This window comes from Pan troglodytes, chromosome 1, assembly GCF_028858775.2.
Source record: "Pan troglodytes isolate AG18354 chromosome 1, NHGRI_mPanTro3-v2.0_pri, whole genome shotgun sequence".
Lineage (NCBI taxonomy): Eukaryota > Metazoa > Chordata > Mammalia > Primates > Hominidae > Pan > Pan troglodytes.
In genome coordinates this window covers 7,208,411-7,236,073 of record NC_072398.2, presented here as the reverse complement: position 1 = coordinate 7,236,073, position 27,663 = coordinate 7,208,411, and positions in this window count along the sequence as shown.

The following is a 27,663-nucleotide window of genomic DNA, read 5'->3' as shown; positions in this document are numbered from 1 at the left end:
CAAAACTCTCCAGGGTTAGACAGACTGAGTTTCTCTCATAGCAGATGAGCCCAAGGTACCTGAGTTCTAGAGTCCAGAGGCCTGGGCAGTAAGACCACTCTGCTTTTCCTTCCCCTCCCTTGGAAAAGTACACTGTTTATACTTCTCCTTCCATCCTGCTTCCAGCTCAAGTTAAGATCAATTCCACCAGGATGATTTGAGCACATACATAAGCCGGCACCATATGAAGAGACGGTGTGGAGTCTTGCAAAGAATCCACACATGCTTAATAATCAGACAGACCTAGGTTCAAAGGTCGGGTCTGCCTCTGTGCTTTTGGCAGAGTTACTTAACCTGTCTGTGTCAATTTCTTTATCTGTTAAAACTGTAGACTGTGTCCTAATACTTTCAGCCCAGGGCTGACTTCGTGAGTATATGACCTGGGCAGTCACGCAGGACCTGCACTTACAGGAGCCCCTTACTTTAACACTCTGCTGTTGCTGTCTTGAAATTCAGAATAATTTTTTTTTTTTTTTTTGAGATGGAGTCTCGCTCTTTTGCCTAGGCTGGAGTGCAGTGGCATGACCTTGGCTCACTGCAACCTCCACCTCCCAGGTTCAAGCAATTCTCCTACCTCAGCCTCCCAAGTAGCTGGGATTACAGGTACCTGCCACCATGGCCAGCTAATTTTTGTACTTTTAGTAGAGATGGGATTTGCCATGTTGGCCAGGCTGGTCTTGAACTCCTGGCCTCAGGTGATCCTCCCGCCTTGGCCTCCCAAAGTGCTGGGATTACAGGTGTGAGCCACCGCACCCGGCCCAGAATAATTTTTTTTGAGACACAGTCTTGCGGAATGCAGTGGTGTGATCTTGGCTCACTGTAACCTCTACCTCCTGGGTTCAAGCAAGTCTCCTGCCTCAGCCTCCTGGGTAGCTGGGATTACAGGCGCCCACCACCATGTCCAGCTAATTTTTGTATATTTACTAGAGATGGAGTTTTGCCACGTTGGCCAGGCTGGTCTCGAACTCCTGGCCTCAAGGTGATCCTCCCGCCTTGGCCTCCCAAAGCGCTGGGATTACAGGTGTGAGCCACCGCGCCTGGACCAGAATGATTTTGTAACCCACAGCCGTGCATGTTCAGTTTGCACTGGTCCCTACACACGATGTCACTGGCTCCATCTAAGCGGAGTCTTATTGTGAAAAGAGCCGCATGCAAGTGAGTGAGGTCAGTCCATCGTCAGAGCAGTTACTACAGTCTGTCAATGAGAAGACTCAGAATCTCATCTCATTGTGCAGACAGATGGGAGTTTCTATCAACTCACTGTGCGTGAAGGGTCACATTGCTCTTTCCCATCCATGCAACCTTAGAAAATCTCAGTATCTCCGGCTGGGCGCAGTGGCTCACGTCTGTAATCCCAGCACATTGGGAGGCCAAGGCGGGCGGATCATGAGGTCAGGAGATCGAGACCATCCTGGCTAACACGGTGAAACCCCGTCTCTACTAAAAATACAAAAAAATTAGCCGGGCGTGGTGGCGGGTGCCTGTAGTCCCAGCTACTTGGGGCAGGAGAATGGCGTGAACCTGGGAGGCGGAACTTGCTGTGAGCTGAGATTGCGCCACTGCACTCCAGCCTCTGCGACAGAGCGAGACTCCATCTCAAAAAAGAAAAGAAAAGAAAATCTCAGTATCTCTGGTGCCTGAGGTTTATCATTTATAAGAGTAGATGATAAGAATATTTATCCTGTGAGTCTCTGTGATCTGCCTGTTTGTGTCCCCCCCAAATTCATAGGTTGAAACCTAACCCCCCAGGGTGATGGTATTAGGAGGTTGAGGACTTTGGGAAGTGACTAAAGATGGAACCCACCATGAATGAGATTAGTGCCCTTATAAAAGAGACCCCAGAGAGCTGGCCAGCCCCTCCACCATTTGCAGGTACAGTGAGAAGACATCCATCTATGAACCAGGACATGAGCCCTCACCAGACACCAAATCTGCTGGCACCTTGACCTTGGATTCCCCAGCCTCCAAAGCTGTGAGAAATGTTTGTTGTTGAAGCCACCCAGTCTGATATTTATGTTATAGCAACCCAAATGGACTAAGATGTGGGTTTGGGAGAGGATTAAATGAGGTAATACATGGAATGTTCTTAGAACAGTGTTTAGCACATAGTAAGCTATTCATATTCTTAGAATCATATATTTTAAAGTTATGCTGCCTAAAGGTGTGTTTTAGGTTAAGTATTACACTATGAATACAGAGTAATAGTTATACACTTTTTAGGTTAAGAAACTTTAAGAGGTCAGGCATGGTGGCACACATCTGTAATCCCAGCATTTTGGGAGGCCAAGGTGGGCGCATAGCTTGAACCCAGGAGTTTGAGGTCAGCCTGGGCAACACAGGGAGACCCTGTCTCTACAAAAAGGTACAAAAGTTAGCTGGGAGTGATGGTGGTGCACACCTGTAGACCCAGCTACTTGGAGGGCTGAGGTGGGAGCATTGCTTGAGCCTGGGATGTCAAGGCTGCAGTGAGCCATAATTGCACCACTGCACTTCAGCCTAGGCAACAGAGTGAGACCATGTTTCTAAAAAAATGAAAAAAGAAACTTTCAGGACAGGTGTGGTGGCTCACACCTGTAATCCTAGCACTTTGGGAGGCCAAGGAGTGTGGGTCACTTGAGGTCAGGAGTTTGAGACCAGCCTGGTCAACAGGGTGAAACACTGTCTTTAGTAAAAATACAAAAATTAGCTGGGTGTGGTGGAAAGCACTTGTAATCCCAGCTACTCGGGAGGCTGAGGCAGGAGAATTGCTTGAACCTGGGAGGTGGAGGTTGCACTGAGCCGAGATCGCACCACTGCACTACAGCCTGGGTGACAGAGTGTGACTCAGTCTCAAAAAAAGAGAAAGAAACTTTCAGAATATGATAGCATAGGAACAAACAATTGACAGAAAAAGAAATCCAAATGGCCAATAAAGATCTGAAAAGTTGTTAAGACAAGGTGATATGAAAAAGGAAAAAAAATAAAAATAATTTTAAAAAAGATATGAAAAGATGTTTCACATTTTATATAACTAAAGGAATTAAAAATTAAAATGGTTGTGAGATCATTATTTTTCACTTGTCTCACGGGAAAAAATTTAAAGGATAATTACTATTCAGTGTTAGCTGGGGTATGGGAAAACAGGCACTCTCAAGCATCGTTGAAGAGGAGTACAAATTTGTTCATCATTTTAGAAGAATAATATGGCAATGCTTATCTAAATTTTATGCCAATAATCTTAATCCAAAGAGAACATACTTACAGTGGTTGTAAAAATATATTCATTCACGCATTCACTCATTCATCAAATATGTATTGGGCAGTGTAACAAACAACCATAATAAAGGAATGAGGCTGGGCGTGGTGGCTTATGCCTCTAATCCCAGCACTTTGGGAGGCGGAGGCAGACGAATCACCGGAGGTCAGGAGTTCGAGACCAGCCTGGACAACATGGTGAAACCCCGTCTCTACTAAAAATACAAAAATTAGCCTGGTGTGGTGGCAGGCATCTGTAATCCTAGCTACTCAGGAGGCTGAGGCATAAGAATCGCTTGGACCTCGGAGGCAGAGGTTGCAGCGAGCCGAGACGATTCCACAACACTCCATCCTGGGTGACAGAGTGAGATGCCATCTCAAAAAAAAAAAAAGAAGAAGAAAAGGAAAAAGGAATGAGGCTGGGGGCTGTGGCTCACACCAGGAACCCCAGCTCTTTGGGAGGCCAAGGTGGGAGGATCACTTGAGCCCAGGAGCTGAAGACCAGCTTGGGCTACATAGCGAGGCCCCATCTCTATGCATATACATTATTAAATAAAGGAATGAAATGTTTTTTCTTGTTATCATCTGTGTACCGGAGTATTCCAGATCTGCAAAGAAGTGAGAAGATCTACATGGATCTTCTCTAGAACCTGATATACCTGCTGTTTTAAGTGGAAATAAAATGACATAAGTGTATATATTAATGTTCTCATTTTTATAATAAACGAAGGCTGAAATGTACGCATGTATTTTTGCATGAACGTTTGGAAAAATCTGGAGATACACAACCGAGTGTTATGCATGGTTGTGGCAAGGGGATTGGAAAGCCAAACAATGCTTTACATAGGAAAAAGAGAATGTAATAGGTCAGTGGATTTCCAGTGTTTTTCCCAAGGTTTTAGAGAGCAAAAGAAGTATTCTGGTTCTCTTCACAGTAGAATTCTAAGGTACTAATCATGGAATCTGCAAGCAATCTTCTGGTTATAAAGTTATTTCCCACATAAATAGGTCTGTAGGGAGAGAATGTTCTGATCACAATGATGATTTGATTGTTTTTATTCATGTAGTGTTTTGTGTTGTGGTTTTGACATTGGCCTGTTGTGAGCTCTGAAGGCAAAGGCATAAGTCCATCAATGAGTAATGAAAGATGAAATAAAATGCCATATGTGGCCGGGCGCGGTGGCTCATGCCTGTAATCCCAGCACTTTGGGAGGCCAAGGTGGGCAGATCATGAGGTCAGGAGATCGAGACTATCTTGGCTAACACGGTGAAACCCCATCTCTACTAAAAATACAAAAAAATAGCCAGGCGTGGTGGTGGGTGCCTGCAGTCCCAGCTACTTGGGAGGCTGAGGCAGGAGAATGGCGTGAACCCGGGAGGCAGAGGCTGCAGTGAGCTGAGATCGCAGCACTGCACTCCAGCCTGGGAGACAGAGCAAACTCTGTCTTAAAAAAAAAAAAAGGCTTTAAAGAATTGCAAGCAATGAGGTGAAGTAATCCAAATGACACATTGACACATTAAGGACATTGTTGTCACTGTGCAAGAAAGGACAGAAGGCAGGAGTGGATGGAGGAGTCCAGGCTGCACTAGGCTTGGGTAAGCCAGCGCAGGGGAGGAGCGGGCCAATTCCATGTCTGATTTGGAGTTAAATTTTCAGGGCTTGCTGAGGGAGGGAATGTGGGTTTGGGGAAAAGCAAGAAATCCAGGGTGAAGCACTGTGTAAGGTCTGACCCACTGCTTTAATGGACTCCGCTGTCAGGACTAAGGCAGAAAGTTTACCTGCAGGGACAGGGGGTGGGAAGTCTAAATTCCAGAGGGAAAACCAACAGTTTCTTTTTGGGCCTCCTAGGTTTAAATATCTATGCAACATCCAAGTGAGGCTGCCATGTAAACCACTGGATTTAAGAGTACGGAGCTGCTGGGCACGGTGGCTCACGCCTGTAATCCCAGCACTTTGGGAGGCCAAGGTGGGCAGATCACTTGAGGTCGGGAGTTTGAGACCAGCCTGACCAACATGGTGAAACCCTGTCTCTACAAAAATACAAAAATTAGTTGGGCGTCGTGGCGGGTGCCTGTAATCTCAGCTACTTGGGAGGCTGAGGCAGGAGAATCACTTGAACCCAGGAGGCAGAGGTTGCAGTGAGCCAAGATTGTGCTATTATACTCCAGCCTAAGCAACAGAACAAGACTCTTTCTCCAAAAATAAAAAAAATAAACAGAATCCAAGAACTAGGAAGGAGGTAGGAGTTAAGGAAAGTAGAAATAGGAGGGAAAAAAAATGACAGGAATCCAGAGACACACAGATCTCCAAGCAATTATTTGAATTCAAATATAACGCAGTTGGAGAATGACTCCTGCTCTCTGCTGAGGCCTGTCCTTAAATAGATGTAGGCCAAAGCAACATCACCTTTAGACCTGGGCAAGATAAGCCCCTGCCCTGGGCCCTTGATTTAGAGGCCACTGCTCTGGGCCCCCCCAGCACATGCCTCCGTCCCCATCAAGCTGAGTGACAGGCCCACCCAGAAGCCGTGCCCCTTCTGAACAATGCCAGGATACTGCGACCCCAGAAGGACCTACCAAAATAGGCACAGCCCACTTCCAGGGCCTACGTGGGCCCCTTCCCTGCCTGAGCAATCCACATCACGCTGTGCTACAGCTGAAAGCCAGAATGACAGGGCAGGTAGGGGGACCACAGCTGTGAACTGGGAAGAGCTCCTCCCACCACCCACTACCACATCCCGATGCAGAACACCGAGGACTCCAAGAATTCTCAATTCAAACCTGGCCTTCCAGGTTTTTATGAAGGTATATTATTCAAAGCAGAAGCATAGAACATTCTATTTAAATGTCTCTTTTGATGTAAAGTATTAACTATGGTTATTAAATGCAGGCTGCTCTTAGTTCCTAGCTTCAAGTATTCCATCCCACCTCAGCCTCCTGAGGAGCTGGGATCATAGGTGTGAGCCACCAGGTGCTCATTCCTACTTTTTTTTTTTTTTGAGACAGAGTCTTGCTCTGTTGCCCAGGCTGGAGTACAGTGGTGGGATCTCGGCTCACTGCAACCTCTGCCTCCCAGGTTCAAGCAATTCTCATACCTCAGCCTCCCAAGTAGGGGGGACAACAGGTACCTGCTACCATGCCTGGCTAATTTTTGTATTTCTTTAGTAGAGTCGAGGTTCCACCAGTTGGCCAGGCTGGTCTCGAGCTCCCAACCGCAAATGATCCCCCCACCTTGGTCTCCCCAAGTGCTGAGATTATAGGCGTGAGCCACCACTCCCAGCCTCATTCTTAATCTTAACCTGGGAATTATCATGCTGGGATTGGGGCTAACGCTCTTAAAATCCTTATCTCAGTCAAACAGCAGAACATAGAAGAACGTCAGGACAGGTCTGAGAAAGAGCAGGCAGCCAGTCTTGGAAATCAGAAAGGGCTAGGCTCCAAAGTTCCCGGAGTTTCCAGCCTCACTCTTCCTAGAGTCACGGCAGCCATCTAGAAAGTTCCAGCCAGTAACAGGAATCCAGAATTTTCTCCATGAGTAAACTACAGTGAACCAGGTGGTGCCTACCCAGCATTTGAGGGTCTAGACATGGGCCAGCTGTGGATTGTCAATAAGCATGTTAAAGCCCAAACAACTTTAAAGCTCTGAATAAGTGTATCTGAATCTTCTGAAAAGCCAGCACGGAGGGCAGGGGGTTAGATACAGATGTGGAGAGAAAAGTGGCTGGGAAAATTAAATAAGTCTCTTTGATGTGAATGCTAACCAAAAAGATCCCGAATCAATCACCCCAGAGGAAAGAGCTGCCAAGACCTTGAAAGCAACATTCCTCCGAACTCCTGGTGCTGCCATGGCAACTGGAGGGCTGAATGAGGTCATCTCAAAGCAGGGCAAGTGGCCCAGGTGGACCACGGGAGCAGAGACTGGGCGTGAGGACTCAAACCACCAGGAGGGAAATGAAAACCACAGCAGCGAAAAGGATGGAATTGCCGGTAACAGAATAAAATTATTCACAGCTGTGAAGCTACAGTCACAACATTTTAGCAGAGCTTTTGGCTGGAAAAGTCGGAAAAAGGCACTGAATTGATTTTACTGTTGCATGTGTCTTTCATCAGTGGATACGAAAACACTTTACTCACACCAAGCACCTTGTTCAGGGAGCAGTTGCCTTCATTTCTAGGAGTGTCACAGCGGAGTCAGTGATTCATGCTAATGGGGAACATGGAATATATGAATAAGGACATTTCATGGGAAATGGCCCTGGTGCTAAACATTTGTAAACTCATTTGAGTCACCGAAATCAAACCCTCTGTTTTACCAAATTTGTTTCTGACCTCATAAATAAAAATATAAGGTCAAAGAAAAATTACCTCTCAAAGCCACATTGATTGTGCAAAACCAAAAAATTAAATTAAAACTGAAGAATCTTAGCAAGGGAACGGTTGGAAACCTGGCTTAGCTAAGGTAGAGGGGCGAAGGCAGGAACAGCTACAGACAAGCACGCCATGTCCACTCTGCAGCTGAAATCACATGGTTTCTTGGAAGGCTCACAAGACTGAAGTTGCCTTCCCTGACAACTCGGTCAGTCTGCTCAAGGGCAAACGACTCTCCCGGACAGCATGCAGCCTGAAAATGAGGAAAGCAGCCCCTAATACCAAGAGCTGGCCTGGCACACACAGCTAGGCTGTGGCGTTCTCCCAACAAACACAATAATTTCATAGAACACTGACAATCAGGCAAGACCACTCTGTGACAGAGGTGGATCAGCACAAAACCAAGACTACTCTGTCACCAAATTGGAGCACAGACAAAAGCAAGAATGTCATCCAGACCACAAATGACCAAGTAGCTTCTTATCCTGGCTAATGAGTGACTGCTCTGACTGGCTACAGCTTCAGCCACAATCTGTTATTTCCATCTTCCAGATAAGAATTATTATCATTATTATTATTTAAGATGGAGTTTCACTCTTGTTGCCCAGGCTGGAGTGCAATGGCACGATCTTGGCTCACCTCAACCTCCGCCTCCCGGGTTCAAGCTATTCTACTGCCTCAGCCTCCCGAGTAGCTGGGATTACAGGCATGTGCCACCACGCCTGGCTAATTTTGTACTTTTAGTAGAGATGGGGTTTCTCCATGTTGGTCAGGCTAGTCTCAAACTCTTGACCTCAGGTGATCTGCCTGCCTTGGCCTCCCAAAGTGCTGGGATTACAGGCATGAGCCACCGCGCCCAGCAGATAAGAATGATTAAGATACCCACTTATAGGCCAGGCTCCTTGGCTCACTCCTATAATATCAGCACTTTGGGAGGCCGAGGTGGGCAGTTCACCTGAGGTCAGGAGTTTGAGACCAGCCTGGCCAACATGGTGAAACCCCATCTCTATTAAAACTACAAAAATTAGCCGGGCGTGGTGGTGGGCACCTGTAATCCCAGCTACTAGGGAGACTGAGGCAGGAGAATCACTTGAACCTGGGAGACAGTGGTTGCAGTGAGCCGAGATTGCACCATTGCATTCCAGCCTAGACCACAAAGTGAGACTCTGTCTCAAAAAAAAAAAAAAAAAAAAAAAAAAAAAAAAAAGCGAGGCGTGGTGGCTCACGCCTGTAATCCCAACACTTTGGGAGGCTGAGGCAGGTGGATCAAGAGGTCAGGAGTTCAAGGCTAGCCTGACCAAGATGGTGAAACCCCATCTCTACTAAAAATAAAAATATTAGCTGGGTGTGGTGGTGGGTGCCTGTAATCTCAGCTACTTGGGAGGCTGAGGCAGAGAATTGCTTGAACCCAGGAAGCAGAGGTTGCAGTGAGTCAAGATCACACCACTGCACTCCAGCCTGGGTGACAGAGCGAGACTCCATCTCAAAAAAAAAAAAAAACAACCAATTACAGAATTACTTCTACTTTCTGACAGCATCTAATCCAAAGCAAAGCCTTGCTTCCTTAAGCCCTCCCCAGATCATCCAACACAAACCCAAATCCTTTAATCAGTCTTTTCTGGCCCTTCTATTGCGATGCCTCATAGTTCTCCATGGTGTGCCTTCTCCCTTGTTGCAGGGAGAACAAAAACTCGATTTTGTTTAACTCCAGGTGTGTTCCTGGAGGGCATCGATAAGCTAATTATTTTACATAAGGGGCGGGAGGCGTGTCACCATTCCATAGACTCCAAATGTGCTTTTATAAATCCTGCCTTGCTTTGGTTCATAGACTAATGTTGCTTTATGTCAAATGACTTGTACATTGATTATAATGGTATATCTTCCTTTACCTTTTATAATGCTCTTTGCCTTAAGGTCAATTTTGTTGGATATTAATATAGCTGTACAGATTTTAGAGAAATTAGTATTTGCATGATACAGTATATATTTTTCCTCCTTTTTTTTTTTTTGAGGCAGGGTCTCCCTCTGTTGCCCAAGCTGGAATACAATGGCACAATCTCGGCTCACTACAACCTCCACCTCCCAGGCTCAAGTGATCCTCCTGCCTCAGTCTCCCAGTCTCTGGGACTATAGGCGTGAGCCACTATACTAGACTATTTTTGTATTTTTGGTAGAGGTGGGGTTTTGCCATGTTGCCCAGGCTGGTCTCGATCCCCTGAGCTCAAGTGATCTGCCCGTCTCAGCCTCCCAAAGTGCTGGGATTACAGGCATGAGCTACTGAACCCAGCAATGTGTCTCTTATTACTGAATAAAAATATAAATTTTTTAAAAGTTGTCCTTGAGTTATAGCCTATTCACATTTAGTATAAATAGGTAATATATTTTTATCTTCTTTTAATTAATTAATTTATTTTTTAATAGAGACAGGGCCTCGCTCTGTCACCAAGGCTGAAGTGCAGTGGCATAATCCCGGCTCACTGAAACCTCCATCTCCTGGGTTCAAGTGATCCTCCTGCCTCAGCCTCTCAAGTAGCTGGGATTACAAGTGGGCTGCACCACACTCAGCTAATTTATTGTATTTTTTGTAGAGATGGGTTTTCGCCATGTTGCCCAGGCTGGTCTCAAACTCTTGGGCTCAAACGATCCTCTTGCCTCAACCTCTCAAAGTGCTAGGATTACAGGCATGAACCACTGCACCCCACCTATTTTGATTTTATTGTATCATAAATTTACGAATTTTGTTTTTCTGTTTTGTGATTTTTTCTTTTTATATATTTTTTACATCTCTTTATATTGTCTATTTACCATTTCTCACTCAAATAGTTTAGAAGTTTGTAGTCAATTTCCATTCTTTTTGTGGTGATACTAGAAATTAAAACACATTGAGTATAGTTGTGAATAGATTATTTAAATTTTTTATTAAAAAATAAATTACAATATATTTTATTAACAGTATAAATTTCTTTAATTTATTTACTCTCATCCTGGATAAGAAATTTAGAATTTTAACTCCATTTATCAACTCCAGTGTTTCTTTATTATATGCCTTTTAGTTTGTTTTTTTTTTTTTTTTTTTTTTTTTTTGAGACGGAGTTTCACTCTTGTTGCCCAGGCTAAAGTGCAATGGTGCCATCTCAGCTCACCTCAATCTCTGCCTCCCAGGTTCAAGTGATTCTCCTGCCTCAGCCTCCCAAGTAGCTGGGATTACAGGCATGCGCCACCACACCTGGCTAATTTTGTATTTTTAGTAGAGATGGGTTTTACCGTGTTGGTCAGCCTGGTCTCAAACTCCCAACCTCAGATGATCCGCCCACCTCCCAAAATGCTGGGATTACAGGTGTGATTTTCTTTTTCTTTTTCGTTTTCGTTTTTTTTTTTTAAGCTCCATATGATTGATTTTGAGGAGATCAGAGTCTGTATAGATTTCCCTATGTATATACCAATTCTTTTAGAATTTCCTTCACGTGAGGGTCTACAGGTGATGAACTCTCTTAAGTTTTATTTGTTCTGAAAATGTCTGTATTTGGCTCTCATTCTTTTTATGTTTGTTTGCTTTTGCTTTTGTTTTTTGAGATGGAGTCTTGCTCTGTTGCTGGGGCTGGAGTGCAGTGGCGCGATCTCAGCTCACTGCAACCTCTGTCTCCCAGGTTCAAGCAATTCTCCTGCCTCAGCCTTCTGAGTAGCTAGGATTATAGGCATGCCCCACCATGCCTGGCATTTTTTTTTTTTTTGTATGTTTAGTAGAGACAGGGTTTCACCATGTTGGCCAGGCTGGTCTTGAACTCCTGACCTCAAGTAATCCACCCACCTTGGCCTCCCAAAGTGCTGGGATTACAGGCGTGAGGAGCCACTGTGCCCAACTGGCTCTCATTCTTGAAAAATCTTCCATTTAGCATAGGTTGGCAGTTATTTTTTTCCTAGCATATGAATGATTTTATACCATTATATCTTAAGGCAATAAGGAAGTCTGCTCTCACCCTAATTACAGCTACTCTAAAGAAGTTTGTTTCTTTTTCTCTGATTTAAAACATTCCCGATTAACTTCTGTTTTACAGTTTTACTATGATGTACACAGGTCTGCCTTTAAAAAATGTTATTCAACTGGGGATTTATTTATGGATTAAAGTCTTTCATCTGTTATAGAGAATTTGCTGTCATTATTTCTTCATATGTTGACTCTGTCAATTCTCTCTTTGCTTCAATTGGAACTTTGATTAAATGTGTGTTAGACTATCCTATTCTGTCACTGACATCTTTTAACCTAGCTACCATATTTTCCATGTTTTTATCTGTGTGGTATTATAGACAACTCCTTCTGACCTATCTTCTAAATCTGTAACTTTCTCTTCAACTATGTTCAATTGGTTTCCAAACTCATCCATTACATTGAAGTTTTAATTTCAGTTATTAAACTTTTCCTTCACAGAAATTCCTTTTTAGCCAGGTGTGGCAGCTCATGCCTGTAATCCCAGCGTTTTGGGAGGCCAAGGTTGGAGGACTGCTTGAGACCAGGCATTCAAAACTAGCCTGGCCAACAGAAAGGGACTCTGTCTCTACAAAAATAAAATAAGTTATTTTTTGTTTCCTTTTCAAATCTGCTATGATCCAATTTATAATATCTTTACTCATATTTTTGATTGTCTTATGTTTTAAAATACGATTATTCTTTATAATAATCTATGTCTGATAATTCCAATTTTCAAAGTCATTGGAGGTCAGTTATGTCATCTTTTATTTTGCCGGTTCTCATTCAAAATGTGATTAGCATCTTTGACTGTATGCTTTTCATTGCCCTTGAACAATATTTAGGGTTCCCAAAAGCATAGGTTCTTTCCTCTACTGAGATTTTGCATTTGCATTTACTAAATTCCTGGGACACTGCTGGTATCAAACCACTTTAAATTCAATTCCTAGCAAGGGTGGGCACTAGGTTTATAAAATCAAAGATGCCCTTTTTTTCTTCATGCCTCCTCCATCTCTCAGCAACAAGACAACTCTTCCTGCAATTCTAGAAAGATGGGAAATGGGGAATGGTTGACTTCTGGTTCCCTTCTGGTTCTGATTATGAGGGAAACATCTGTCATCTTTTCTCTATGTAGAGTGCCTTGGGCCTTCACCTCTGCTACCCTCTCCCCATGTCTCAGCTCAGCAGCTGATTCATCCAGATGAGCAAATGCTCACAGGGCAAAAGTAAGCTGTGAAGTTTCTGCTCACCTTTCTGTGTTCTTGCCTTCTCCTAGACACTGGCCTTGTCATTCCTCACGATATTTTAGTCCCTCTATACTTTAAGAAGTTTTTCATATTTCTTCCAGCATTTTTGCCCATTATCAGGATGGTTACTAATATGAATAAAAATCCCCCTACTCCCACCTAAAATGAAAGTCCCTCAAATGATCTTTCTTCGTCTCTCCCACTTCTTTTGTGTCCTGGCACATCTCAATACCAGCAGCTGCCAAAGTCACTGAGCTTCAATGGCTTCAGTTTCCTCAACTATAAAATAGGATGAATGATTTTCATGACCTCATGGAATCATTACTGAACTCAAAATAACTCAGATAAAAGTTCTCAACAAACTATAAACCACCAATTTTATATACATATATTCACACATCTATAATAAATTATGTAAATGATAAATACTATATTTATATATGTGTATATGAACAACTATTTTAACAGCAGTAATGATAAACATAGTAGGAGACACGTAAACAGAGAGCTTTGTTTTGTTTTGTTTTTGAGACAGGATCTTGCTCTATTGCCCAGGCTGGAAGGCAGTGGCGTGATCTCGGCTCACTACAACCTCGAACTCCTGGACTCAAGCAATCCTCCCAACTCAGCCTCCAGAGTAGCTGGAACTACAGGGATGTACCATCACGCATGGCTATTTTTACTTTTGTAGAAATAGGGTGTTGCTATGTTTCCCAGGCTAGCCTCAAACTCCTGGCTTTAAGCAATCCTTCCACCTCAGCTTCCCAAGTGCTGGGATTACAGGTATGAGCCACCACACCTGGCCCAATAATTTTTATGGTTACTTCCAATTCTAAAATTACAAGATTCCATGCCTGCGCATGAGTAGCTCCCATCTCTCATGTTCTCATGTCCATTCAGAATATTTTATGTTCTGAATATTTCATGTTCTCATGTCCATTCAGAATATTTTATGTTCTGAATATTTCATGTTCTCATGTCCATTCAGAATATTTTATGTTCTGAATATTTCATGTTCTCATGTCCATTCAGAATATTTTGTCCCTCTTTTTTTCTTTTCTTTTTTTTTTTTCTGTGTGAATCTACAGATATTTCAAGACCCAGTGCAAGACATCTTCTATCTTCTGGTTCTCAACTCTGATTGTACTCTGGGTCACCTAGGGAGCTTAAGAAAATGCAGATTCAGTGTCTCAAACTAAATAAATTAAATTAGAATCTAGCAAAGGCAGGGCACATTTTTGTTTTGTATTTCTGATGGAGTCTCACTCTATCGCCCAGGCTGAAGTGCAATGGCGCGATCTCCACTTGCTGCAACCTCCACCTTCCAGGTTCAAGCGATTCTCCTGCCTCAGCCTCCCAAGTAGTTGGGATTACAGGCACGCACCATCATGTCTGGCTAATTTTTATATTTTTAATAGAGATGGGGTTTCACCATGTTGGCCAGGCTGGTCTTGAACTCCTGACTTCAGGTGATCCGCCTGCCTCAGCCTCCCAAACTGCTGGGATTACAGGTGTGAGCCACCGTGCCCAGCCACATCTGTGTTTTTTTAAGTCCTCAGTGATGGGCAGCCAGAATTAAGAATCACTAGTCAGGTCGGGCGCGGTGGCTCACGCCTGTAATCCCAGCACTTTGGGAGGCCGAGGCGGGCAGATCACCTGAAGTCAGGAGTTCGAGACCAACCTGGCCAACATGGTGAAACCCCATCTCTATTAAAAATACCAAAATTAGCTGGGCGTGGTGGTGCGTGCCTGTGATCCCAGCTACTCAGAAGGCTGAGGCACGAGAATTGCTTGAACCCGGGAGATTGCCAAGATTGCACCACTGCACTTAAGCCTGGGCAACAGAGCAAGACTCTGTCTCAAAAAAAAGAAAAAAAAATCCCTAGTCATGTCTTTTTCCCATCTTCCTACTAAGTTATAGATTTTTCTAATTGACTCGTAGGACTTCATTATATATTTTGATACTAATCTTTTAATTATGTATGTGTTTACAAGGATACCCTATGCTGATGATGATGTCACAATTTAATAAAAGTTTTTGAGAGCAGCTATGAACACAGAACATTTATTTCCTTCTTTTTTCTTTTTCTATCTTTCTTTTTTTTTTTTTTTTTTTTTGAGATGGAGTCTCACTCTATCACCCAGGCTGGAGTGCAGTGGTGTGATATTGGCTCACTGCAACCTCCACCTCCCGGGTTCAAGCAGTTCTCCTGCCTCAGCCTCCCAAGTAGCTGGGACTACAGGCATGTGGCACCACGCCCGGCTAATTTTTGTATTTTTATTAGAGACTGAGTTTCGCCACGTTGGCCAGGCTGGTCTCGAACTCCTGACTACAAGTGACCTGCCCGCCTCAGCCTCCCAAAATGCTGGGATTACAGGCGTGAACCTCTGTGCCTAGCCAACACAGAGCATTTCAGCAGAAATGTATTGCTTTTATAAACTCTCTTGCTGGATACTTACCCAAGAAAATATATACATAGATACACACAAACGCATATGTACAAACCTAAATATACAAAAAAATTAAAAAGAGCATAACACACAAACATCATGTAGTTATTTTTGTAACCAACCAGGCAAACATTACTCACCCATCACATAGTTATTAGATTGAAAAAGATCACTACAATTATGTGGCAATAGCAGAGGAAGCTCCTTTTGGCAAAACTAGTTTAAGCATTCACTCTTAGGCATAGAAACTATAATAAATATTTATTAAATAAAAATATATTTTTGAAGTTTTATTTTTTCATCAGGAAGAAAAATCACACCCCTTACCATTTTTTTTCAGAGTGGCCAAATTCATATAACTGTGGCTAGAGGGGAGATAGAAAATGTTTTAAAATAAAGCAACCACTAGTCAGCTGGGCGTGGCACGTGCCTGTAGTCCCAGCTACTTGGGAGGCTGAGGCAGGAGGATCACTTGGACCCAGGATGAGGCTGCAGTGAGCTATAATTGTGTCACTGCACTCTAGGCTGGTTGACAAAGCGGGCCTATCTCAAAACAACCAAAAAGCCTAGACAATATAGGGAGATCCCATCCCTACAAAAATATTTTAAAAAATTAGTGAGGTGTGGTAGCATGCACCTGTAGTCTCAACTACTTGGGAGCTGAGATGGGAGAAGTGTTTGAGCCCAGGAGTTCAAGGATGCAGTGAGCTGTGATCACACCACTGCATTCCAGCCTGGGTGACAGAGGGATACCTTGTCTCAAAAAAATAAAAATTGAAAATTAAAAAATAGAGGCCGGACGCGGTGGCTCACACCTGTAATACCAGCACTTTGGGAAGCAAAGGCAGGTGGATCACCTGAGGTTGGGAGTTTGAGACCAGCCTGACAAACATGGAGAAACCCTGTCTCTACTAAAAATACAAAAATTAGCTGGGCATTGTGGCACATGCCTGTAATCCCAGCTATTCAGGAGGCTGAGGCAGGAGAATCACTTGAACCCAGGAGGCGGAGGTTGCAGGGAGCTGAGATCGCGCCACTGCACTCGAGCCTGGGCAATGAGAGTGAAACTCCGTCTCAAAAAAAAAAAAAAAAAAAAAACCCTAAAAAATAGAAAAAAACAAGAACCACTAGTGACATCATGACATAGTCAGAAAAATATGGGCCGGGCGCGGTGGCTCATGCCTGTAATCCCAGCACTCTGGGAGGCTGACGTGGGCAGATCACGAGGTCAGGAGGTGGAGACCATCTTGGCTAACACGGTGAAACCCCGTCTCTACTAAAAATAGAAAAAATTAGCCGGGCGTGGTGGCAGGCACCTGTAGTCCCAGCTACTTGGGAGGCTGAGGCAGGAGAATGGCGTGAACCTGGGAGGCAGAGCTTGGAGTGAGCCAAGATCACGCCACTGTACTCCAGCCTGGGCGACAGAGCGAGACTCTGTCTCAAAAAAAAAAAAAAAAAAAAGAAAAGAAAAATATGAATGCTTCAGGTTTAGCATTTCATTCATTCAATTATTATTTAATGGGAAACCTATTATCTATTAGGTACTATGATTAAGCATCCACAGAGGACAGGTGATTGAACATTTTAATCCTGTACTCAAATAGGACTCTCAAGGAAAAATCATGTGTTTTTGATAACATTCCTCACTGAAATCCTGCTAGCAAATTTATATAGGATGTGATCTAAGATTGGTGCTGGTCAGGACATCAGAGTAGAAAAAGAACTACTTGATGAGTGAGCTTTTCAAAATATCCTTAAGTCAAAAGACACCCCAAGAAATGACAGAGGAAGAAAAAGACCGAAAGCACTTTTCGGGGCATTTTGTCTAAAGACTTGTGTTGGATTTGGCAAGCCCGAGTATCATTACCTTGCAGCAGAGGAGTGAGTCTGCCCAATGCTCAGTGATCTCTCAGAAATAAACCAGAGAGGTCACAAAGACTCGGGATTGGGAAGATATCAAAAATTTTTCTTGGCTGGGTGTGGTGGCTCAAGCCTGTAATCCCAACATCTTTGGGAGGCCGAGGTGGGAGGATGGCTTGGGCGCAGGAGTTTGAGGTTATAGTGAGCCATGATCACACTGTTGCACTCCAGTCTGGACGACAGAGCAAGACCCTGTCTCTAAAACAAACAAACAAACAAACAAAAATGATTTCTTACCATCTCTAGATCTCCCACTGTTTCAAATTCAGCTCGGCATGTGTCAGCACTGGTTGGGGAGACTGAGGACCCCCAGCCTGAAACTGCTGGTTTGTACATTTATGAGCCCCAGGAGGTACAGAAGCACTGAAGTAGGCTTTTATTGAATATGAATTTCCTCTATATTAAGGATTAAACACTTTGCTAAATTGTGGAATTCTCAATCCTCAGAGTGAGTTTCTGATGAAAGAAAATGACAAAATAATAATAGAGTAAAACGAACTTGTGTCTCAGCAGTCCAAACCAGCTGTGGAAGCTAAAGCAACTCCATCTTGGATGCTAATCCGCCACGTTGACTTCTGATTAACTCTGGTTCCGGGAACGCCTCTACGATTTCTACTTTCACTTTCACATACTTCAGGTAAATCTTACCCTTACGCAAACTCCCGATGTATATGAGCCCTGGGTCTGGAGGTGAGCGTGGAGTTCCACCATCTTATCTTGCAAACACCTGAGGCATCATTTCTGTTTGTAAGTCCCTATTAAATGTTTCTTTCCCAGAAACTGCATTTGTCAGCCTCTTTCTTTTTGTTTTTTTTTTTTTCTTTTTTTTTTTTGAGACAGAGTCTTGCTCTGTCTCCCAGGCTGGAGTGCAGTGGCGCGATCTCAGCTCACTGCAAGCTCCGCCTCCCAGGTTCACGCCATTCTCCTGCCTCAGCCTCCCGAGTAGCTGGGACTACAGGTGAATACCACCACGCCTGGCTAATTTTTTGTATTTTTAGTAGAGACGGGGTTTCACTGTGTTAGCCAGGATGGTCTCCATCTCCTGACCTCGTGATCCGCCCGCCTCGGCCTCCCAAAGTGCTGGGATTACAGGCGTGAGCCACCGCGCCCGGCCATTGTCAGCCTGTTTCTTTGGCTTCTCAGCTTCCTTGGCCTTTGGGGGCAGATTTGCATAGACCTGCTCACTATTGAACACCAACTTCCATTACCGTTTATTCAGTGAACCAGCCAATCTTGGTAAATTCTGTTTTAGGATGACAGAGCTAATTGCAAAATATCAGAAAGAGATAAACCATGAATGCTTGCTTACCTTATGTTAGTTTTCCACCCAGAGAACACTGGTGGAAAAAATCGTGGTTCATCTGTAATAAGCACTATGAGAAGGGCTTACTACAGCAATGACTGAGAAGATTCCAGTCATTGTTAAAGAAAAATAAAACTCATTTATATTAAAAGATATCTCTGTATGTACACAGATATATAACAGCAGAGAAAGGAAAAGGCTAGAGAAAAGAGAACAAGAACATTTGCAAGTGGTTGCCTCTTGGGGGCTGTTACTGTCTTCCATTTCTTTTTTTGTTTGTTTTTTTGTTTTTGCCCAGGCTGGAGTGCAGTGGCGCGATCTCGGCTCACTGCAAGCTCTGCCTGCCGGATTCATGCCATTCTCCTGCCTCAGCCTCCTGAGTAGCTGGGACTACAGGCACCCGCCACCACGCCCAGCTAATTTTTTTTTTTTAGTAGAAATGGGGTTTCACCGTGTTAGCCAGGATGGTCTTGATCTCCTGACCTCGTGATCTGCCCGCCTAGGCCTCCCAAAGTGCTGAGATTACAGGCGTGAGCCACTGCGCCTGGCCCTGTCTTCCATTTCTTTAGAAGTGCTTCAATCTAGGCTGGGTGCAGCGGCTCACACCTGTAATCCTAGCACTTTGGGAGGCCAAGGCAGGAGGATCACAAAGTCAGAAGTTCGAGACCAGCCTGACCAACATGGTGAAACCTCGTCTCTACTAAAAATACAAAAATTAGCTGGGTGTGGTGGCATGTGTCTGTAGTCTCAGCTACTCAGGAGGCTGAGGCAGGAGAATCGCTTGAACCCGGGAAGCAGAGGTCACATTGAGCCGAGATGGCGCCATACTGCACTCCAGCCTGGGCGACAGAGAGAGACTCCATCTCAAAACAAAAAAAAAAGAAAGAAAAAAAAAGTGCTTGAATCTTCTGCAGGAGCAAATCTTCATATATGGCTTATATGACACAAAGCAACATTTTAAAAGAAAAGTCTAGATGGATTTCAGCAGTTAATAGCAAAATTATACTTGCCTTTCATAGTTGATACAAGGAGGCACGCGTTCATTCATTCACGTGTATTCATTCAAGTCACTCATTGTCAAGCTCATAAGAGGCCAGGCATAAAGGCCTGAGCAATGAATAAGACAAATGCAGTCCCTGGCTTGATGGAGCTCACATCCTAATGGAAAGACAGATGATAAACAGCTGAACAACAGCTAGCCACAGATGGTGACCAGTTTGGTAAAGGTACTCAAACAGAGAGTACCTCAGAAGACCCACTTACACAGAATGGTCAGTTAAAGCCCCCTCAAGCAAGTGAAGTTTCAGCTAGGGCCTGAAGGGTGAGAAAGAGCCAATTGTGCTTGAAGAGCTTTCCAGGAAAAGGAAGAAACAGACTCAAAGAGAGATCTCCGTATGTTCTAGAGAGGAGAAGAAACTCCCGAATTGTGCACAGCTAAGAACAAACATTTTGAGCTACCAACCTGTGTGACTGGGTAGGCTGGGTGAATTCTCAAGGCACCAGAGCAGCAGCACTGGTAGACGTTGACCCTTCCTTCACTCCCTGACCTACCACAGAAGTTTCTCAGGAGGCTCCAGGGCCACGTTCCACGCCAGGCTGACCCTGATGTGGTAAATATGAAAAACCGAAAAATTACTCAGGATCTTTGAAAAAATATATTTGAACTACCTTTTCCGGCTGACTCCATGAAGGTCTGCTGTCCTTCCCAAACCAATTCCCAAACTGTCTTTCCATCCCGTTAGCTGTTTTTCCCTTTCCTACTTTCCGATGTTAAGGGATTAGTAAGCCCTGCAGTGCTTCTCCATGCCAGAGCATCATTTTTCATCCCCGAGGGTCCCACACAAACACCTGCAAGGTTGACTCATGAAAGGACAGGAGCCAGGGCTTTCTGGCAGACGAGTGCAGGAGTGTGAGACAAGGTCATAGTTGTTTTTATTCTCACCAAAGCTATTGGCAGCAGCCTGATTGTCTTCACTCTGGGATGCTGGTCTGTCACTAACTACACTATGTATGTGAAAGTACATAGGGAAAGAAGGAGCTCTCAGCAGCTGACCATTTGCATCCTGGGGGCATCTGAGGCTGATTTGTTGATGTAGAACTCCTATTACGAGAACTGTTCAGCAGGAGGGTCTGATAATTTTTTTTTTTTTTTTTTTTTTTGGAGACAGAGTTTTGCTCTGTCACCCAGGCTGGAGTACAGTGTCTCGATCTCGGCTCACTGCCACCTCTGCCTCCCAGGTTCAAGCAATTCTCCTGCCTCAGCCTCCCGAGCAGCTGGGACTACAGGTGTGCACCACAATGCCTGGCTAATTTTGTGTATTTTTAGTAGAGACTGAGTTTCACTATGTTGGCCAGGCTGGTATCAAACTCCTGACATCAGGTGATCCACCTACCTCAGCCTCCCAAAGTGCTGGGATTACAGGCATGAGCCATGCGCCTGGCTGAGAATCATGTACCTAGGGCTACCCCAGTAATACTCAGTTAGCATTTCTCCAAGGTCACTGTTTTATTCTGTCAACTTTTGCTTTACTCATCAAATCCAAGAGTTGTCATGTTCTCCTAGAAAGCACAAAACTTTCAATGTCAAATATACATGAGTTCAAATCCTAGACCCTGAGAGTTCCTGATATTCAGCATTCTGATATCCTTTTGCCTGTTTCAAAATTAAAATGAGAAAATATATGTAAGGTAATTGTATCTATTAGTCAGCCTTTGCTGTGATAATAACCCTCAGTTTTAGTGGTTTATGATCCAAGCATTTATTTCTCAGAGTTTTGCAGGCTGGCATTGGCTGCGCTGGGCTGGGCTGGGCTCTGGGTGTCTTCTCATTTGGGGAATGAGGCTGAAGGAGCAGCTGCTACACGGAGTGTGATACTGTCTTGGAATACAGCAGGACAAGAGGACTAGATGAAAGGTGGCCTTGGAACTAGCATGCTGTCACAGCCTAGTCCATTGTCCAAAATACGTTCCCATGTAGAGGGAAGGAAGGGTGAACATGTGCTTAATAATACAATTGTCACATTAAGGCTGGGAACATGTTATGTTAGGTGCTTAACAGCTGTTAGCCTCCACCCCTTCCCCAATGCCTACAGTAGAATTTAATTAATGAATAGTAATGACCATAAGCCAACTCTGTTGCCAGCCCATATCTTTGCTTTAATGACAGTCTGAGTGCCTGCATTCACCTCCCTCAGCTTCCTCACCATTCCCAGATCCATTCCTGAATTCCGTATTCCAGACCCTTGCCTCACTTTCCTTTGCAGCACCTCACTTGGCCTTGTGCCCTGAGACCTGGTGATGTCCACACACTTTCCACCGTCGTGGTAACTCTAACAAGCCCCAGGACCACATGGCTTCCTGCTGTTCTAGTCCACCCTGGTCTCTGTTGGCTAGGCTCACTGTGACTTTGTCGATCGAGTATGGCATCAATCACCAACTTCTTTTTTTTTTTATTTTTTATTTTACTTTAAGTTCCGGGATACATGTACAGAATGTATTACATAGGTATACGTGTGCCATGGTGGTTTGCTGCACCTATTGACCTGTCCTGTAAGTTCCCTCCCCTTGCCCCCAACCCCCCAACAGGCCCGGTGTGTGTTCTTCCCCTCCCTGTGTCCCTGTGTTCTCATTGTTCACCTCCCACTTATGAGTGAGAACATGCAGCGTTTTGGTTTTCTGTTCCTGCGTTAGTTTTGTTTTTTTGCTTTTTTTTTTTTTTGAGATGGAGTTTCGCTCTTGTTGCTCATGCTGGAGTGCAGTGGCACAATCTCAGCTCACCACAACCTCTGCCTCCTGGGTTCAAGCGATTCTCCTGCCTCAGCCTCCCAAGTAGCTGGGATTACAGGCGTGCACCACCACTCCCGGCTAATTTTTTGAGTGCAGTCATGGTGCCTAGAAGCCCCTCCATAGGAAGGAAGGGAAAAAAAAGAAAGAATGAAATAGATGTGGAGGATACAAGATGGTTTTCAACAATGTCCTCAAGAGGTGCACAGGCCAGATAGAGTGGCTCACACCTGTAATCCCAGTGCTTTGGGAGGCAGAGGTGGGAGGATAGCTTGAGCCCAGGAGTTCAAGGCCTCAGTAAACTCTGATCATGACACTGCACTCCAGCCTGGGTGACAGAGCAAGATCCTGTCTCTAAAAAAAATTTTTTTAATAAAAAAAAAAAAGGCACACAGTCCAGCAGGTGGGTGGACATACGACAAGTACCATTTGCTGATATCAAGGGACACACGTGCAAGTGCATTGGTGAAAGTGGTGTCAACCCAGGGCCAGTGCGGCGGCTCACGCCTGTAATCCCAGCACTTTGGGAGGCCGAGGTGGGTGGATCACGAGGTCAGGAGATCGAGACCATCCTGGCTAACACAGTGAAACCCCGTCTCTACTAAAAATACAAAAAATCAGCCAGGCGTGGTGGTGGGAGCCTGTAGTCCCAGCTACTCAGGAGGCTGAGGCAGGAGAATGGTGTGAACCCGGGAGGCGGAGCTTGCAGTGAGCCGAGATTGCACCACTGCACTCCAGCCTGGGTGACAGAGTGAGACTCCATCTCAAAAAAAAGATAAAAAAGAAAGTGGTGTCAACCTTCACAGGTTTGACTGGCTTGCAAGAAAGTTCCGACCTTCAATTGGCATTAACTCCCAACATTTCAACATTGATTATAAATAGTTAATGATCTGGAATACACACTAATCAAAGATCCATTTGTAGAAATTCTGTGAATCCTTTTGCAAATAGATTATATTTGTTTTATGTGTATAATTTCCCTAAGTTAGCTCTGTTGTAAATTTATATTTTATTTTTATGGTATGGTATTAGCTAGAAATGAGTGCTCTGGGAAGAGGAGGGAGCTCCATGCCTTTAGGCTGAGTGCTTCTAAGCATTAGTCATGGCATGTGGAATCAATCAATCAATTACTGAACACTTACTTTACACCACCCACTCTGCCAAATACTGAGGTGGCAACGTGTATGTTACCTTGCCCACGTTTCTTCCTGTGAGCAACACTTAATCGCTAGCATTAAACCCATTTCATGGAGGTTAACTAAGCAGACTGTGAGCTTAAATGATTTCCTACATCAGCAGCTGAGTTGGGACAAAAAGTCAGAATCTTGGCTCTTTTGATAGTTTGAGCCTTGAAAAAATAACTCTCGTTCCAGCTTGATCCAATTAACTCATCTACAGTCTTTTGGCAAAGAATCTGAAAGGATACCTGGTTAGTCTGAAACCAAACAAAATAAAACAATGCTTGACATTCCTTTTTAATTTTTTTATTTTTTTGAGATGGAGTCTTGCTCTGTCTCCCAGGCTGGAGTGCAATGGCGTGGCTCACTGCAACCTCCACCTCCCGGGCTCAAGTGATTCTTGTGCCTCAACCTCCTGAGTAGCTGCAATTACAGGCTCCTGCCACCATGCCTGTCTAATTTTTGTATTTTTAGTAGAGACAGGTTTCATCATGTTGGCCAGGCTGGTCTCGAACTCCTAACCTCAGGTGATCCGCCCGCCTCGGCCTCCCAAAGTTCTGGGATTACAGGCATGAGCCACCGCGCCCGGCCTCCTTTCTGACTTTTTTAACATGAACCACAAAGCTGAGCATCCCTGTTTTTAGGAGCATTGTCTTCCCAAGCTGTGTGAGGCGTATCTGGCCTAGGTTTCTGGCCTCTGCAGCAGAAGAAGCTCTTCCTCAGATACCTGACATCCCTCACGCTGAATTCTGTGAAGCCGCAGGCAAAGTCTGCAAAGGTTTGTAAAAGAAACAAGGGATACTCTGAGGCCCAAAAACCAGGGGAGTCTAGAGGTTTTTTAAAATTGTTGTATAAGGCCAGGTGCAGTGTCTCACACCTGTAATCTCAGCATTTTGGGAGGCTGAGGTGGGCGGATCACCTGAGGTCAGGAGTTTGAGACCAGCCTCACCAACATGGTGAGACCCTGTCTTTACTAAAAATACAAAAATTAGCCGGGTGTGGTGGCACACGCCTGTGGTCCCAGCTACTTGGGAGGCTGACTGAGGAGAATTACTTGCACTCAGGAGGCAGAGGTTGCAGTAGGCTGAGATCACGCCACTGCACTCCAGCCTGGGTGACAGAGCGAGACTCTGTCTCAAAAATTAAATAAATAAATAAATAAATAAAAATCATCATATGATATACATTGGCTGGGCGCGGTGCCGCCCACCTATAATCCCAGCACTTTGGAAAGCTGACTTTGGCAGTTGGAGGCAGGAAGTTCACTTGAGCCCAGGAGTTTGAGTCCAGCCTGGGCAACAGAGTGAGACCCCATCTCTAAAAAAAAAATTGTAGTATACATAAAATGTACGACTGTAACCAATTTTTTAAGTGTGCAGTTCAGTGGCATTAAGTGCCTTCACATTGTTGTTTAGCCACCCCACTGTCTACCCCCAGAACTCTTCATCTTCCCAAACTTCAACTCTGTACCCATTAAACATTAACTCCCACCCTCCCTTCACCCCAGCTCCTGGAAACTTCTGTCCTGCTTTCTGTCTCTGTGAATTTGACAAGGTACCTCATATAAGTGGAATGAGACAGTATTTGTCTTTTTGTGACTGGCATACTTCACTTAGCATAAGGTCCATCAGATTCATCCACCTACTGTTGGTCCATTCATGCATTGATGGGTATGTGGGTTGCTTCCATGTTTTAGTGTTTTTGTTAGTTAGTTTGTTTCTTTTTTGAGACAGAGTTTCGCTCTTGTTGCCCAGGCTAGAGTGCAATGGCGCGATCTTGGCTCACTGCAATCTCCGCCTCCCAGGTTCAAGCGATTCTCTTGTCTCAGCCTCCTGAGTAGCTGGAATTACAGGTGCATGCCACCACACCCAGCTAATTTTTGTATTTTTAGTAGAGATGGGGTTTCATCATATTGGTCAGGCTGGTCTCGAACTCCTGACCTCAGGTGATCCACCCACCTCAGCCACCCAAAGTGCTGGGATTACAGGCGTGAGCCACCGCACCTTGCCAGATATTGTTGAACAATACTACTATGAGCATGGGAGTACACAGCCTTGAATTACCTTATTTATTTATTATTTTTAAATGTTATTTAATTTTTTTATGCCTAAACTGTAAACAACGTAGCCTTGACTTTTTAATGGAAGCTTTTATTCACATTTTGCAAGCTTCAGAAAAAAACAATTGTTCCAGCCTGGGAAACAGTGAAACCCTGTCTCTACTAAAAATATAAAAATTAGCTGGGTGTGGTGGCCCACCTGTAATCCCAGCTACTAGGAAACTGAGGGGGGAGAATCACCTGAGCCCTGGAGGTCAAGGCTGCAATGAGCCAAGATCACGCCACTGCACTCCAGCCTGGGCAACAGAGCGACACCCTGTCAAAACAAAAACAAAAACAATTGTTCATATCAAAACTAGATTTTTGGGGGACTGGGTGTGATGGCTTACATCTGTAATCCCAGTGCTTGGGGAGGCCAAGGTGGGAGGGTTGCTTGAGCCTAGGAGTTTGAGATCACCCTGGGCAACAAAGTGAGACCCCCATCTCTATTAAAAAAAAAAAAATTTAATTAGCCAGGTATGGTGGCACGCACCTATAGTCTTAGCTACTCAGGAGGCTGAGTCAGGAGGATTACTTGAGCCCAGGAGTTTTAGGTTGCAGTGAGCTATGAGTGTGCCGCTGCACTCCGGCCTGGGTGACACTGGGTAACAGAGACAACACCCTGTTTAAATCAATAAATTAAAAAAAATAGATTTGAGAGTTTTTTTAAATGCATAATCTCTTGGCCAGATAAGGAGGGAGAACCAGTGGGTCAAAATGGAAGCTCAGAGATCTAGAAGAATCTAAAGCAGCTATTCTCTGGAATCCAAATAAGAATATCTCCCCTCCCCTCCCCTCCCCTCCCCTCCCTTCTCTTTTCTGAGACTTTATTTTGAGACAGGGTCTCACTCTATGACCCAGGCCAGAGTGCAGTGGCACGATTCCACCTCACCTCAAGGCAGTCTCGACCTCCCGGTTCAAGCAGTCCTTCCACCTCAGCCTTGCAAGTAGCTGGGACTACAGGTCTGTGCCACCACACCCAGCTAATATGTTTGTTGTTCTATTTTTTGTAGAGACAGGGTTTCACCATGTTGCCCAAGCTCAGTCCTCTTCTTAATCGACTTTTCGTTCTTTTTTTTTTGAGACGGAGTCTCGCTCTGTCACCCAGGCTGGAGTGCAGTGGCACGGTCTTGGCTCACTGCCAGCTCCGCCTTCCGGGTTCAAACCATTCTCCTGCTTCAGGCTCCGAAGTAGCTGGGATTACAGGCGCCCGCCACTACGCCCAGCTAATTTTTTGTATTTTTTTAGTAGAGACGGGGTTTCACCATGTTAGCCAGGATGGTCTCGATCTCCTGACCTCGTGATCCACCCCCCTCGGCCTCCCAAAGTGCTGGGATTACAGGCATGAGCCACCGCAACCGGCCAGCTTTTCATTCTTAAACATTGTAAATGGTTGCCATTCTCTCCTCATTAAAAAAAAAAAAAGAAAAGAAGGCCGAGCCTGGTGGCTCACGCCTGCTATCCCAGCACCTTGGGAGGCCGAGGTGGGCAGATCATGAGGTCAGGAGTTCGAGACCATCCTGGCCAACATGGTGAAACCCCGTCTCTACTAAAAATACAAAAATTAGCCAGGTGTGGTGGTGGGCACCTGTAATCCCAGCTACTGAGGAGGCTGAGGCAGAAGAATCACTTGGACCTGGGAGGTGGAGGTTGCAGTGAACCAAGATTACACCACTGCACTCCAGCCTGGGGGACAAAATGAGACTCCATCTCAAAAAAAAAAAAAAAAAAAAAAAGAGGAAACGTGCAGAGAGGAATTGGAGACAGTGAGTATAGACAAATCCCTCCCAGGGTTTTGTGGCAAAGGAACCCAAGGGAATAAGTGAAGTTTGGAAGGAGAGTTGAGGGTCAAGATAATTCACCTAAGTGCTGGCAACACAGTAGTGCACAAAAACCCTGGCCCACATGCACTTCAATCCATAGAATTCTCCCTCTCGGCTCCCCCAACCCCTCAAGAATGAGATCTTGGGCTGGGCGCGGTGGCTTATGCCTGTAATCCCAGCACTTTAGGAGGCCGAGTGGGCGGAGGGGGAGTGGATCACCTGAGGTCAGGGGTTCGAGACCAGCCTGGCCAACAT